We start from the raw sequence: 13,613 nt of genomic DNA, 5'->3' as shown, positions 1-13,613 counted from the left end.
CATTGATGGTAAAAAGCAAAATACTTTAATTCATTATTTTCTGGTAGCTACAAGCCAAAACCCTTCTAGAATTGATTGAATAAAATCAAAGAGGAAAAATGAAGTAAAACTTTTCAGCCCTGAAGATACTTAAAAATAGTGTTTAAAGGATAGAAAAAAATTCCTTTAAATTCCTGGGTCCTTCAAATGAGATTTTAGTAGTGGCAAGTAAAACATATTGATTGGCACCAAAGTATAAGATCTTTGTCACCATCTGTTTCCTGATTGTGTCAGCAAGTATTTTTTCCCCATGAGAGTGTGAGAATACACCATAGCCTAAAAGTATCAAAGTGTCAATTATGCACCACATTTAAAAGTTGGAAGCCCAGTTCATGAAAGTCAGTGACAAAAGTCCTGATTCCTGTTTCTTCCTAAAGTGAAATCCTTGCACTTCATTTATTTTGTGACCTACAAAAAGACCAGTGGCTCCCTGGCTTGGCAGGGTGGGGAGTTATGGCAAAAGGAGAGGGGGGATGTCATCTTAAATGAATATTTATTAAAAACTTTCCGTGTGCAAGTCACTTTGCTAGGGTATGAAGTTACGATGAATGCTCTATGCAAATAATTTTTAACAAGTATGGGTGACAGGGAGTTATAAAGAAATGAAAAGAAAGAGGATCTGGAAAGAGAGAAGAGAAAGATGGGTAAACAGGCAAACATTTGGGAGTTTGGGCTAGAAAAATGAAAATAAGAGGCACTGATGGAGCTAGCTTAAAAATTAGGCCACAGATGATGAAAGTTGGAAAGGATAAGGATCATTTAGAAAGATTCAAAATCCAGCATTTTCAGGCTGAAATTAAGATTATCTCCACCTGTCTTCTCTTTTATCTAGTAATTTTCCTGTTGTTGTTTAAATTTGACTTGTGATGTTCTTTTTATCTCCTATTATGATTACTGCTATTACTAATCACAGCTAGTGGTTAACTATGCTGATTTCTTTGAGTTCCTGCGCATGTCTCTCTAGGTTCTGGGTAGGGAGAGACGCCCTCTTCCTTTATCTGCTCTGATTATTTTTTGATGTGTCTGTAGCCAGTAGTTAGCAGGGCTATCAGTTTCTACACATCCTGTTACCCAAGAGCGTTGCAGTAATGTGTTCAGGCCACTCCTGCGTGACTAGAGGAATGACCTATGCTTAGGTCAGTGGTCACAGATACCATCTGTCTGTTCAAGAGTTTCTTCCTTTTATGGTAAATCCTGGGAAGTTGTTTCTCTGGGTTGGCATACATCCTTTATTTTAGAGATGGGAGATTTGGGTTTCTGTAGCGCATTCAGCTATGTTAAAAGATAAACTGAGGCATATAAAAAAATCTAAGAGTTTATTTAAGTAAAAATCGATTCAAATCAGACAGTGCCAAACTGGAAGTGGTTAGGAGTGCTTCATTGACAGGAGCTGGGGATTTATATAGAGATGGTATGGAAGCAAAGAAAGGAGGTTATTTGATTGCCTATAGTAGGCTGTTTGTGACTGGTTATCCTTGGATTTTGATTTTGTAGCCTTGAGACATTTACAGGCTTGGATTTTGGTTTGCCTAAGCCAGCCACCAAGACATGAGAGCCACCTCAGTCTAATGGTCTTCTTGTTAGTACCTAACATCACAACTCAACACCAAAACACAAGAATTTGTGTTGTCACCAAGAGGTGTGTAGGCTTATAGAGACAGAGACCTGGCTAGATCAATCAACAGCTTGCACCACTCAGAACAAAAGCATGCCACCCTGCTTTCTTGTACTCACCTGTGATGTGGCAGGAACATCTTACCTGGTGGAAGGACCAGCTCTGTATTGCAACCAGCCATTCCTTCAACTTAAGGCTGGGCCTTCAGATGTAACAGGAGAGTAAATAGTCAAGCTCTTTGTTCAGGTTTGATTAAATAAGGTGTTGGAGCCTGCTCAGACTCAGATAGGTTTTTGGTACACCCTCAAATCATATGTAACCATAATTTAAGTTATATTTGTTTGTGTGCATCTGGAAAACATGGGATACATTAGATATTGTGGGTTTGATTTGGGTTTGAGTATACTGATTGTATGAGAAGAAGAGAAAGTGAAGAACCTTTTATCAGAGAAATATCAGGTAAAGTACTAGAGCCATAAAAATACGTCATTCACTCATGTATTTAACAAAACTTAAATTTAATACCTACTATTTGCAGGATATCATGAAAAGCACTGGATACTTAATATGAAACAGATCATCTGACAACTTATCTGTTACTGAGGGAGAAAGAATAAATATGGAAATTAATGAAAGCAACATCATATTCTAATACTGAAAAGGGAAAAAGCAAAGAACCTAGACAGAGAGGGATAGGGACAGGAGTATAAGGGGGTAAACGTGGTATACCTGAACTGATAAACTGAGACTTTTTTTTTCAAATATTTGCTTTCTTAATACACTACTTAGACATGAGAATCAATTATCTGACAATATCCTTCCTTTCCATCTTTATCTTTCTCTGCTTGTCCTTATCATGTGTTGTACTTGGAACAGGTGGAACTGCTTGTTGTTTCTGACACATACCCCATGCTTTTCTGTCTCAGTGTCGTCACTCATCATCCCCTCTTCTTCAGGACTTGTGGACGCCCAAATCCTGTTGCACGTCAAGGTCTAGCTCCGTCGTCACCTCCTTCAGTCCCTCTGTTTGGGTCCTCTGCGCTCCCTCTTCTGTCTTTCACATTTGTAATTTTTCTTATTACTCCAGTTTTACACACTCCAGCACAACTTGTTTTACTTGCAGCACTTACTTCTTTTTCTAACCTAAGAATTCCATAATATAAAATTTCTGGCTGTCTAGTAGGCTTTCAATAAATATTCTGTGGATAAAAATAAATCAAATTCGATCAGCAGAAAGCCTGGCAGCAGTTGAAATCACAGAAATTTTGTGTATGATTAAGAGACACGGTCTTAAATTAGGTTCCCCACTCAAAGCAAATCCTGTGACAAGGATTGGATATAAGTTTTTTTTTTGAAAGTTACCTTAGGAAGCATTGTGAGTGAGGAAGTGAGAGATGGAAGAAAGGGAAGTCAATAAATAGTAAACATTTCCCCTGATATCCAAAAGTAGAGTGTTCCTATGAAACCTTCCTAAGCTGAAATGGCGTAAAGCGAAGAAGCAAGTGCCTTACAAAGTTTTGCTAATGGATGCAGAAAAGAAATCCAGATAAAGCACAGCTGATCCTGTATTTCTTTCAGTTAGTGAAAACGGGTTCTAATGTAGGTCTTTAGTAAAAGTGAAGTGGTATAGAGTGAACTTTTAGAAAGTGGGGATACCTGTGTATTAATAAGTAGATTTTCACTATGAGTCAGTGGTCTTAGTTTTACTGGGAAACTCTAGGAGACAGTATGAAATGTGAAATATGGTTCAGAATCTTCCCTCTGAAGTGTGAGGAAGAATGAGGAAGCCTTCCTTGTTGGTTAGAGATTGCTTCTGGGATGTTTAGCATTAAGTTTACCTGAATTTTGTCTATTTGATATCCTTTCACTTCCATGACTGTTGTGCTTCTTCTCCAAGGGCTGAGGAGGGGGTTGGGGAGGTGCTACCTGACCACTTAGGGGTCTGTTTTCCTATGGGTGGTGAGGCTCTAAGAATAATCCCAAAGTTGTGCAAGAGCCTTAGTTTTTTTTTTTCTTTTTTACTTTTTCTTTATAAACAAGGTTATACAGACTGCCAGTGTTAAGAAAGCCTGTTAAATTCCGTAAAGGATGTACCTGAAGGTGGTTAAGTAAACCTTCTTCACCTGACACAGAGTTCTTTAATAAAATGATTTTGAGATAATGCCCATATGAATGTGGCCGCAGTGCTTGGAGTAGAGGAGACGGGTAGTAATGATATACTGGGTCTTCTTGGTGCCCTCTGACATCGTGGGGATCTAGCCCAAAGCCCTGGGATGAGGTATTCTACAAGTGTTAGAGCTCTCCCCTGTTGATCCCAGTGTCTATGAAGAAGTTTACACTCAAGTCCTTTTTTGGTTCCTGGAAAGAAAGCATTTGAACCTGGAATAGCACGCTTGGATAAGATGCTTCAGGAGGGGCAAGTGTCCATCACATAATATCTGAGATGTCCCACAGAGAGCCTGGGGCCATGGCAATAGATGTTATACAAACTCTTACGCTCGACCCAGTCTTCCTAAAGGAGCAGGATTTCAAGGCCTGTAAAGAGATCACTGGGAGCATTGAGAAGAGTATCAAGGCTATTATGGTGCTGATTACATTTCAATAAGAAAGTCTCCAGCTGTGAATGGCAGTAAGAGAAATTGTTGTAGATAACCTTCACAAGAGGGACTGCCTCTAGCTTAAGATAGATCGATCGAGCCCTGAGTCAAAAGAGTTCTGCTTAACAGTGTGTGGAAGTTCTAGCTGCTTGCAAGGAAAGCATGTCCCTGAGATGGTAACTTTTGATTGACAAAGATTATAAAAGACTAGGAAAATCTTTCCGAAGAATGAAAACTTTCGGTAAGGCTCACCTAGAGTCAGGCAGTTAGCCATGAATGTAGCATCAGAATTGAGTCACAGATGCTATATTTCCCCTTGCCTCCCATTGCATCCCAAACTGCAGAAGGAGAAAAAATTATAACTTATGATAATGATAATGTCCTCAAAAGTACATGCAGTCAGCTCCATAAATTGTGAAACAAGTCATATTTGTTCTTTGGTTGTGTAAAAATATAATTGTTTCCATCAAGATGGGAAATGAAAACATGGAGAAGCTAGGGAATCTAGATGAACTTGGATTCTTTACTAGTTATTAATGACCTGGGGTTAAGAGAAAGAATTGTGACCAAATACCTTCTAAGTTCTGTCTCCCTCGGAGTTAATACTTTGTGCCTAGTTCTTAGCCCTTGGCTTTCTACTGTCCCATTCATTCACAGCTACAATCCATGAGAAGACATTGTTGGAGGCCTAGTTTTGCTACATTGGCTGAGTGACACTTAAAACTTTAATTTACTTCATGCTTCCTCTTCATATTTATGGCCAATCCACATGTGCCCATGCTCTCATCATGGAGGCATTTGTAACCCAGAAGATAAATCTCATTTTTAAAAGCGTTCTCCACAGACCAATTCTACTCTTTTCATGGCCTCCTTTCCACTCTTAAGTTTTGAAAATGAAAAAGAGATGAAAAGTTACTTATAACCCTAAGTCTTTTTTAAATTTTATTTTTCAAATGATCATACAGTAAAAATTACTTTTTTGGTGTAAAGTTCTATGAATTTTAACACGTGGATAGATTTACATGACAACCACCCCTATTAGGACACAGAACAGTTCTATTGTCACCAAAATCCCTCTGTGCTATCCCTTTATAGTCACATCCTCCCCTTCCCTTGGCAACCACTGATCTGTTCATTGTAACTGTAGCTTTGTCTTTTTGAAAACATCATATGAATGGAATCTTACAGTCTGTTATCTTTTGAGACTGATGATCTAGAGAGGCTAGATAATGAAAGGCAGTGAAATGTACATTCTAGATCGAGTGACAGAAAAGCGGTAGAAAAGCTTAAGGTAACATTGTTGAACTAGAATTGGTCCCAACATGCTTCATGGAAGAGGTCAAGTGCGCATACTGGGTCTCAGAATCCAGGCATGTTTGTTGCTCTTAAAATGGAGAGCAATGCAAACAAAGCAATAGTTTTTGAAGATTAATTAGTCAGAGATATATGAGGAGTGTTACCTGGCATATAATAGTTGGAGGGTAAAAATGATGGTTGAAGCCTCAAGAACTCTGTCAAGGAGAGAAAGCAGAGGGCTATTGGCATAGGGTCAAAGAAATAAATAAAATTTGAGTAACAGCTGGTGGGGAGGGGTAATGAGGGACGGGAAATCTCTGGAAGGTTTACATGAGGAACGAAGAAAGAGCAATTATAGAGGTTAGATGAGAACCAGTTCTTAAAAGGGAGGCAGATGATTAACATATTAAATGTCATACAGAATCTGAAAGAAGATTTTATAGAAGAAACTATTGATAAGGTTGGAGAAATTTAGTTGCAGTGGAATTATGAGGATAAAGGCCAGACTGCAATGGAATTAAGTGGTTAAACTGAAGATAAGGATGAAGAAATCAAGGCAGACTTGGTTACAAATCGGTCCTCTATTTAGAAGGAATGGCAGGATCAAGGGAAAGGGTTACAAGATGAGTGACAGGCATAAGCATTAGCGGCAGAGAGGAGATGTAGTGAGTAAAAGCAACGGAGCCAAGAAATTTCCCTCAGAATGCAGAGCTTATGAGGAGCAACTTTAGTCAAACTACCTTTATTGGTATTTTATCTGATCAGGTTCATGGGTCAAGTGGACTTCCAGTAGCTTCCATCTGCTTCTCCCATCACTACCAAAAGCAGTCCTGTTATGGTTGCTATCTATTACTTAAAGTTTTCCAGTTGTCAGAGAATTTACTCTCACCTATCGCAAACTCTGAATGACTTAAAAAGAGGACGCTACTAATTCTGAGAAAGTGAATTAATACTGAAGTAAATTGATAGCAGCTATTTAGAAATGTAAGCACTTTAAGTAGACTTTTATGAAGATTTTTATTTCACCTACTAGTAATATTTGGAGTGATAATAAAAGCTACTATGGTGTAGCAGTATGTGAAGATTTTCCCAACCTCATTATAAAGACAACACAATTCTCTCCTGGAACTCAACCATGTCATTTGCACAGTGGCATCCCAAAGCATTTACCTCCAATTTTCTTGAATCGAAGAATCTCTCACAGTTGTTAGTATCTAGCAAGCTGAAATTTTAAACAAGGCTTTGCTTACAACCAAAACTGATTTCTGTAATTCTCCCTAGCATGGCTTTTCTGACAAGGCTATCTCTAGATTACCCAGTATTTGGACTTAGCTCATGTTGCTTATGCAGCTTTAATTCTTGCCTCTAAGCTGCAGCCTGGTTCCTCTGCTAATCACGGCTAGAAGCATCCTCCTGTGTTATGTATGGACCTTTTCATCAACTGGGCTCTACCAATCACTACTATCGATCCCCTACTCCTCATAAAATAGAATCAGAGATTTTGAGGGCTTCATGACATTTTGCTCTGTTTCCCTGAAGACCCATCCAAGACACCTCCATGGATCTGCTTTACTCTGTAAGCATGATCTATTTCGCAGAGAGCATACCATAACTCAAAGTAATCTTTAAAATAAACCTTGCAGGATAGACTAAGTCATATTGATTACCTCTCCTCTACACTCTTGTCCTGGATAGAAGCCAACCAGACTCTTGTGAATTCTGGAAACTTAACAACTTTCTGTTAAAAAAAGATAGCAGTATGGTAGAGCTAGCACCTGGGGTCCAACCAGAATTTAAAACTGTTAATTCCTGAGGCAATTCAGATGCCATTTTCTCTTAGTAGAAGAGCATGTAAATTCAGCTCTTAATATTTGCAGAGGGGAAGGGTTTTGCAAAAACGCTACAGATCTTAATTATATTCTATCTGGAATTAATATGCTTCCTACTTTAGTGTATCTTTCTAAATTTATTGAACAATCAAAATATGGCAGAGTTAATAATTAGGCACTATGTTAGTCAGTTCTCTGTAGTTGATACTGTTCACATTCCAAAGAGCTCAAGGTATATGGGGATCGCCACTGGGCTTTGATTTTTGTAGAGAGGTAATGAGCAATGTGAAACGGGCTGCCTTTGCCTGACAGAAGGTGTGAACTCTTTAGAAGATGAATTTCTCTGTAGAAACAAAGTGAAACAAGTCCTTTTCCAAATTGGGCTCTGGGTCAAATCTATATGAAGATGCAAAAATCAGTCACCTGCATGGTACAATTTTGCCAGTCACCTCTGCTTCTAATTCTCCGGAAACACATTTAAGGGAGCCTGACTTTCCCAATATGTTTGAATTAAATATTACCTTTCTCAAGAAGATTCTTTTGTGAGAGGTAACACAGACTATTATGTCAGTAGCCTATTATTACCAATTAGGCTATCAGATTTATCTTTTGCCATATCAAGCATGATCTTAGGTACCTGAGAGCATTGGGTTTGAGGGAATGGCACACAGGCAAAGGGGAAATAGGATTCATTCAGAAGGAAGGGAAAAATGAGAGTCAAATGTTTGATAAAATCTGCCTTTGGGTCGCTTTTGCTAAGCTGGTGGTGGTTGATTCTGTGCTGAGATGTCATTGACCTCTTTGCAGACATGGTCATTGCAGTGCTATGTGGCTTGTCCCAGTGATGAATGGAAAAGGGAGAAATGCTCTGTAGTGTGAGGGCAAGGAAGGTAGAGCAGTTCTTCAGAATCATTAGCATTGTTTGCCTTATGTAAAGGAGAATGATAATACCAAAATTCATTAAATTAGAATAAATTATCCTGCAGTTTACTATTATTGTTTAATATTTCAGGAAATAGAGAAAACTGTCTCTCCACAAAAGGCCTACTTAAGCTAGGCCACCATTTTTGGAAACAAAGATAGAATAATGTCAAGAGAAAAAACATACAGTCTATACTGAAATCTGAGGGAGCTGTTATGTAGGGAATAGCTACAGGGCTTTTGTGCTCAAATTGGATTGGAGAATGAAGAATCATGTATGATAGCCGAGGAGAAAGGTCAAGTGAGGCAGGAGAAGATGAAGGATTTACCAAAAGGCCAAGAGCATCTTTGAGAACGAAGAGGGAGTGGACATTTGAAAAATAAATTAGACCAGATGTCAGTGGAGAATAAGGCGATAATGATATGGTAAGAGATTTGTCTCAGCAATGTGGATAAGATATAGCCAAGGGAAAGCAAAATGTTGGGAAAGTTGGATTTAAGGATGCTTATACCAAAGGACCCTGAAATAGATGGTTAACAATAAGTGAAACAATCAAATGATATGAAATTGTAAATGACAGAGAGAAAAAGGGGAGGTAGGTAAATAATTTACTGTTGCGGCATAGGAGACCTCAAATGAATTCATCCCTCTAACAATCGTTAGTCAAAAAAAGTCACATGACCCAAGATAACTATAGAGTTGGACAAAAATCAATCAGAATGAAATAATATATTTTTAAATAAATTGAAATGGGATCAGGAAACTAAAGGCAGAGGGAGTAAATTCAGGTAAAGATGTCGGTGACCAAAAAGAGTCTGATTTCAGTTATGCTCAGAACAGCAAAAATTAGAAAGGTGTTGCTCTTCCACTGGGAGCAAATGGAATAAGAAAAACAGATAAAGAAGAACCACTTAATCCCAATTTTGTTTCCTCTCTATCAAGAAGAGATAGATCTACCATAATTAACAGAGAAATTTGTCTATGGAAGTGATTAAAAAATACTAAGATGCTCTCAAGATCTACCTAGTATCCTTAAGAAAAAAATTTGTGAATATGATTCTATGCTATGATCACAATGAATGCTAATAGCCACTTTCTTATTTGGAGATGACTTTAAAATTATGCATGTTCTTTATAATGCCTGCATGTCAGTTATTTTTAAACTTCTTGACCCTGACCTACAGTAAGAAATAATTTTGCATTGTATTCCAATATATACATGCACACATAACTAAAAGAAAATTTTCATAAATATCTATCTTTACTATTTGAGTTATGTTTGGATCTATTCCTTTTCTTGACAATGCAATCTTGTGATCCACTAAACTGATGTCATGGTTTACCAATTGGGTGGCATCCCACAGTTTGAAAACCACTGGTCTAGATTATGGACAGGATAATGGCTAAATGGATTCAGTCCTGTCATTCATTCCTTTGTTATTCAAATGCATTTTGCTATATTCTTCTTATTGATAAGAGTTGTTAGGATTTCCTTTTTCATTTGGTAAAATAAGTAGCTTCATAAGACTCAATATCATGTGGCTTGATTGCAAATATCTGAACTAACCCCTTGACTTCCAACAACATACTGACTTGCTTTAGAGTAAATTACAGATGAAGCATAACAATATTGCCAGGAAATAACCTTGCAACCAAATGCTTTGCGTACTACTTTTAGAGTCTTTAAGTCAACTATTTAAACATAGAGCCATATTTAAATACATCAGGAAAAAAACATTTAAAAGGAAATAGTTGCTGAAATGTCTGCAAATTGAACAACCTTTCCTGTGATTCAATTTTGTGGTAAATTTGGTTTTTTGTTTTTTTTTTAAAAACAAACCTCCTAAAAAGAGCCATAAAAACACCTACAAGAGCCCATTTATCTATACCCATTCCCTCTCCAAAATAAATATTTTCTATATAATAATAAATGTTGTATAAATATGTATAAATTATTTTCCTGAATAATTAGACAGTGTATCCTATTAGACTAATGCATCCAACCTAACTCTAACTTCATTTCATATCTCTGAGTTATTTGTCATTCATAGATGCCCAGAGCTCTCAAGATTGTCCATAGTTTGCTATACCAATTTCATGGTCTGTACTTCTTGGTCCCTATAGTTTGACATTACTATAATGTTGAGGCAGTTATTTTACATTGGTTTAGTGCAGGAGTTTATGCTTTCTTTGTATTTACTTTCCAATTTTTGTTTTTTTTTTTTTTAAGGCAGGACTTTGGCCTAAGATCTATATCTAGAAAGCAACTGGAGCCAAAATTACCTTCTGTGACCTCTACGGTTGCTACTCTTCTGTTTAAAACTTTTATCTTATAAGTAGCAGATAGTCATTTAAGTTTAAATTTCTGAATCTTCTCCAAACTTTTCTCGCAGTAACTTCCCTATGTTGATCTTATCCTACCAAATTGTTTGATCTGGTGATTTTCAAACACACTTTGCATTTTGATCTTTGATCACAAAGGTCTCTATCAGGCATGACCTTTTCCCTGTCCAAATCTTACTGTTTCTTCAACCAAATTCCACCACCTTGAAAAAAAACCAAAACCAAACAAAATAAAATAAAGCAAAACAGCATAATGGCCTATGCCAGTTCAAGGTGATTGCTTCCATGTCTTAAATACCTATTATCTGTACAACTTACTTGTCAGGTATGGGCAATATAAAATGGTATAGTGTTTGTCTTTCTTGTATTTTCAAGTAAACTTTCATTTACTCACATTTTTAATATTTGTATAAATTATTAGGTCCACTAACATCATTTATTATTTTCTATATTTCTCAAAAATGTATTGACTGTTATGGATCAGACATTGTGCTAAGAATTAGCTTATATGTGACATTAATATTCCATATATATTTCAAAATATGAAGTAATACATTACAGGCCAGTATCCTTGATGAATATGGATGCAAAAATCTTCAACAAAATATTAGCAAAACAAATCAAACAATACATTAGAAGGATCATACCCCACAATCAAGTGGAATTTGTTCCAGGGATGAAAGGATGGTTCAACATCTGCAAATCAATCAATTTGGTACATAACATTAACAAAATGAAGTCTAAAAAAAAATCACATGATTATCTCAATAGGTGCAGAAAGAGAATTTTATAAAATTCAACATTCATTTATGATAAAAACTCTCAACAAAATGGGTATAGAAGGAACATACCTCAACATAATAAAGGCCATATGTGCCAAACCCACAGCTAACATTATAGTCAGCAGTGAAAAGCTAAAAGCTTTTCCTCTAAGATCATGGACAAGACAAGAATCCCCACTCTTGTCATTTTCATTCAGCATAGTATTAGAGGTCCTAGCCACAGCAATTAGAAAAGTAAAAGGAATCCAAATTGGGAAGGAAGTAGTAAAACTATCACTATTTGCAGATGATTTCTTTTCTATATAGAAAGAACACTAAAGGTTCCACCAAAAAAAAAAAGGTGTTAGAACTAATTAATAAATTCAATAAAGTCACAGAATACAAAGTCAATATACAGAAACATTTGGCATTTCTATACACTAATAATGAACTATCAGAAAAAGAAAATTAAAAAAAATACCATTTGCAGTTGCATAAAAAGAATAAAATAACTAGGAATAAATTTAATCAAGGAGGTGAAAGACCTGTATGCTAAAAACTGTAATACACTAATGAAAGAAATTGAAGAAGACACAAATGAATGCAAAGATATTCCATGTTTATAGATTGGAAGAATCAACATTATTGAAATTTCCAAACTGTGAAAAGCAATCAACAGAATCAGTACAAGCCCTATCAAAAGTCCACTGGCATATTTCACAGAGTTAAAAGGAGTAATTCAAAAACTTGTATGAAACCACAAAAGATTCTGAATAAGAAAAATAGTCTTGAGAAAAGGGAACAGAGCAGGAGTTATCATGCTCCCTGACTTCAGACTATACTACAAAGCTACAGCACTCAAAACAGTATTGAATTGGCACAGAATTAGATACATAGATAAATGGAATAGATTAGACATCCCTGAAATAAACTCACATGTATAAAGTCAATAAATCTATGACAATGAGGCAAGAATGTACAATGGGCAAAAGACAACCTCTTCAATAAATAGTGTTGGGAAAACAAGACCATTACATGCAAAATGATCAAACTAGATTACTTTCTCATACCATATGCAAAGTTAAACTCTAAATGGATTAAAAACTTAACTATAATACCTAAAACCACAAAACTCCTAGAAGAGACCATAGACAGTACAGTCTTTGGCATTGGATATTTTTTTGGATATGTCTTCTCAGTCAAGGAAAACAAATCAAAAGTAAACAAATGGGACTACATCAAACTAAAAAGCTTTTTCACAGTGCAAGGATCTAACAACAAAATAAAAAGGTAGTCTACTGAATGGCAGAAGATATTTGCAAATGATATATTTGATAAGGATAAAATACACAAAAATAGATTTAAAAAACTCACAACTCAACATCAAAGCAACAAATGGCCCAATTAAAAAATGGGCAGAGGATCTGAATAGACATTTCTACAAAGAAGACATACAAGTGGTCCACAGGCACATGAAAAAATGTTCATGACTAGTTATTAGGAAAATGAAAATTAAACCACAACGAGATACCACCTCATACCTGTTAGAGTGACTATCATCAGAAAGACAAGAAATAAAAATGTTGGAGAGGATATGGAGAAAAGAGAACTCTTGTACACTGTTGGTGATCCTGTAAATTGGTACAACTACCATGAAAAACAGTATGGAGTTTCCTCAAAAAATGAAGAATAGATCTACCACATTATCCAGCTATTTCACTTTTCGGTATTTGTCCAAAGAACATCAAGACCCTAATTTGAAACGATATATGCACCCCATGTTCATTGCAACATTATTTATAATAGCTAAGATACGGAAACAACCTGAGTCTATTGATGGATGAATGAATAAAGAAATTGTGGTATATATGTATAAACACAATAGAATGCTAGCCATGAAAAGGATGAAATCTTGACATTTGTGACAACATGGAGGGACCTCGAGGGCATTATGCTAAGTGAAATAAATCAGACGGAGAAATACAAATACCATATGATTTCACTCATATGTGGAATCTGAAAACACAAAACCAAGAACATACAAAATAAAGCAAAAACAAACTCATAGGTACAGAGATTAGATTAGTGGTTACCAGAGGGGAAGAAGATTGGTGGGTGGGTGAAGGGTGACAAATGTATGATGGTGGATGGTAACTAGACTTGTGGTGGTGAGCAGTTTTTTAAAAAAAAAAAAAAACGAAGTAATATGAC

The 13,613-nt window shown here is 36.3% G+C and overlaps 1 long non-coding RNA gene across 3 annotated transcripts in view; it reads left to right on the top strand.

Moving 5' to 3' along the window:
• Positions 1-13,613, top strand: part of LOC140696838 (uncharacterized) — a 486,199-nt gene that overhangs the window by 80,282 nt on the left and 392,304 nt on the right. The gene's annotated exons all lie outside the window — the stretch shown is intronic.

Source organism: Vicugna pacos, chromosome 6, assembly GCF_048564905.1.
Source record: "Vicugna pacos chromosome 6, VicPac4, whole genome shotgun sequence".
NCBI classification, from domain to species: domain Eukaryota; kingdom Metazoa; phylum Chordata; class Mammalia; order Artiodactyla; family Camelidae; genus Vicugna; species Vicugna pacos.
Note: the sequence above shows the minus strand (reverse complement) of the source record. Positions and strands in the feature narration are given on the sequence as shown.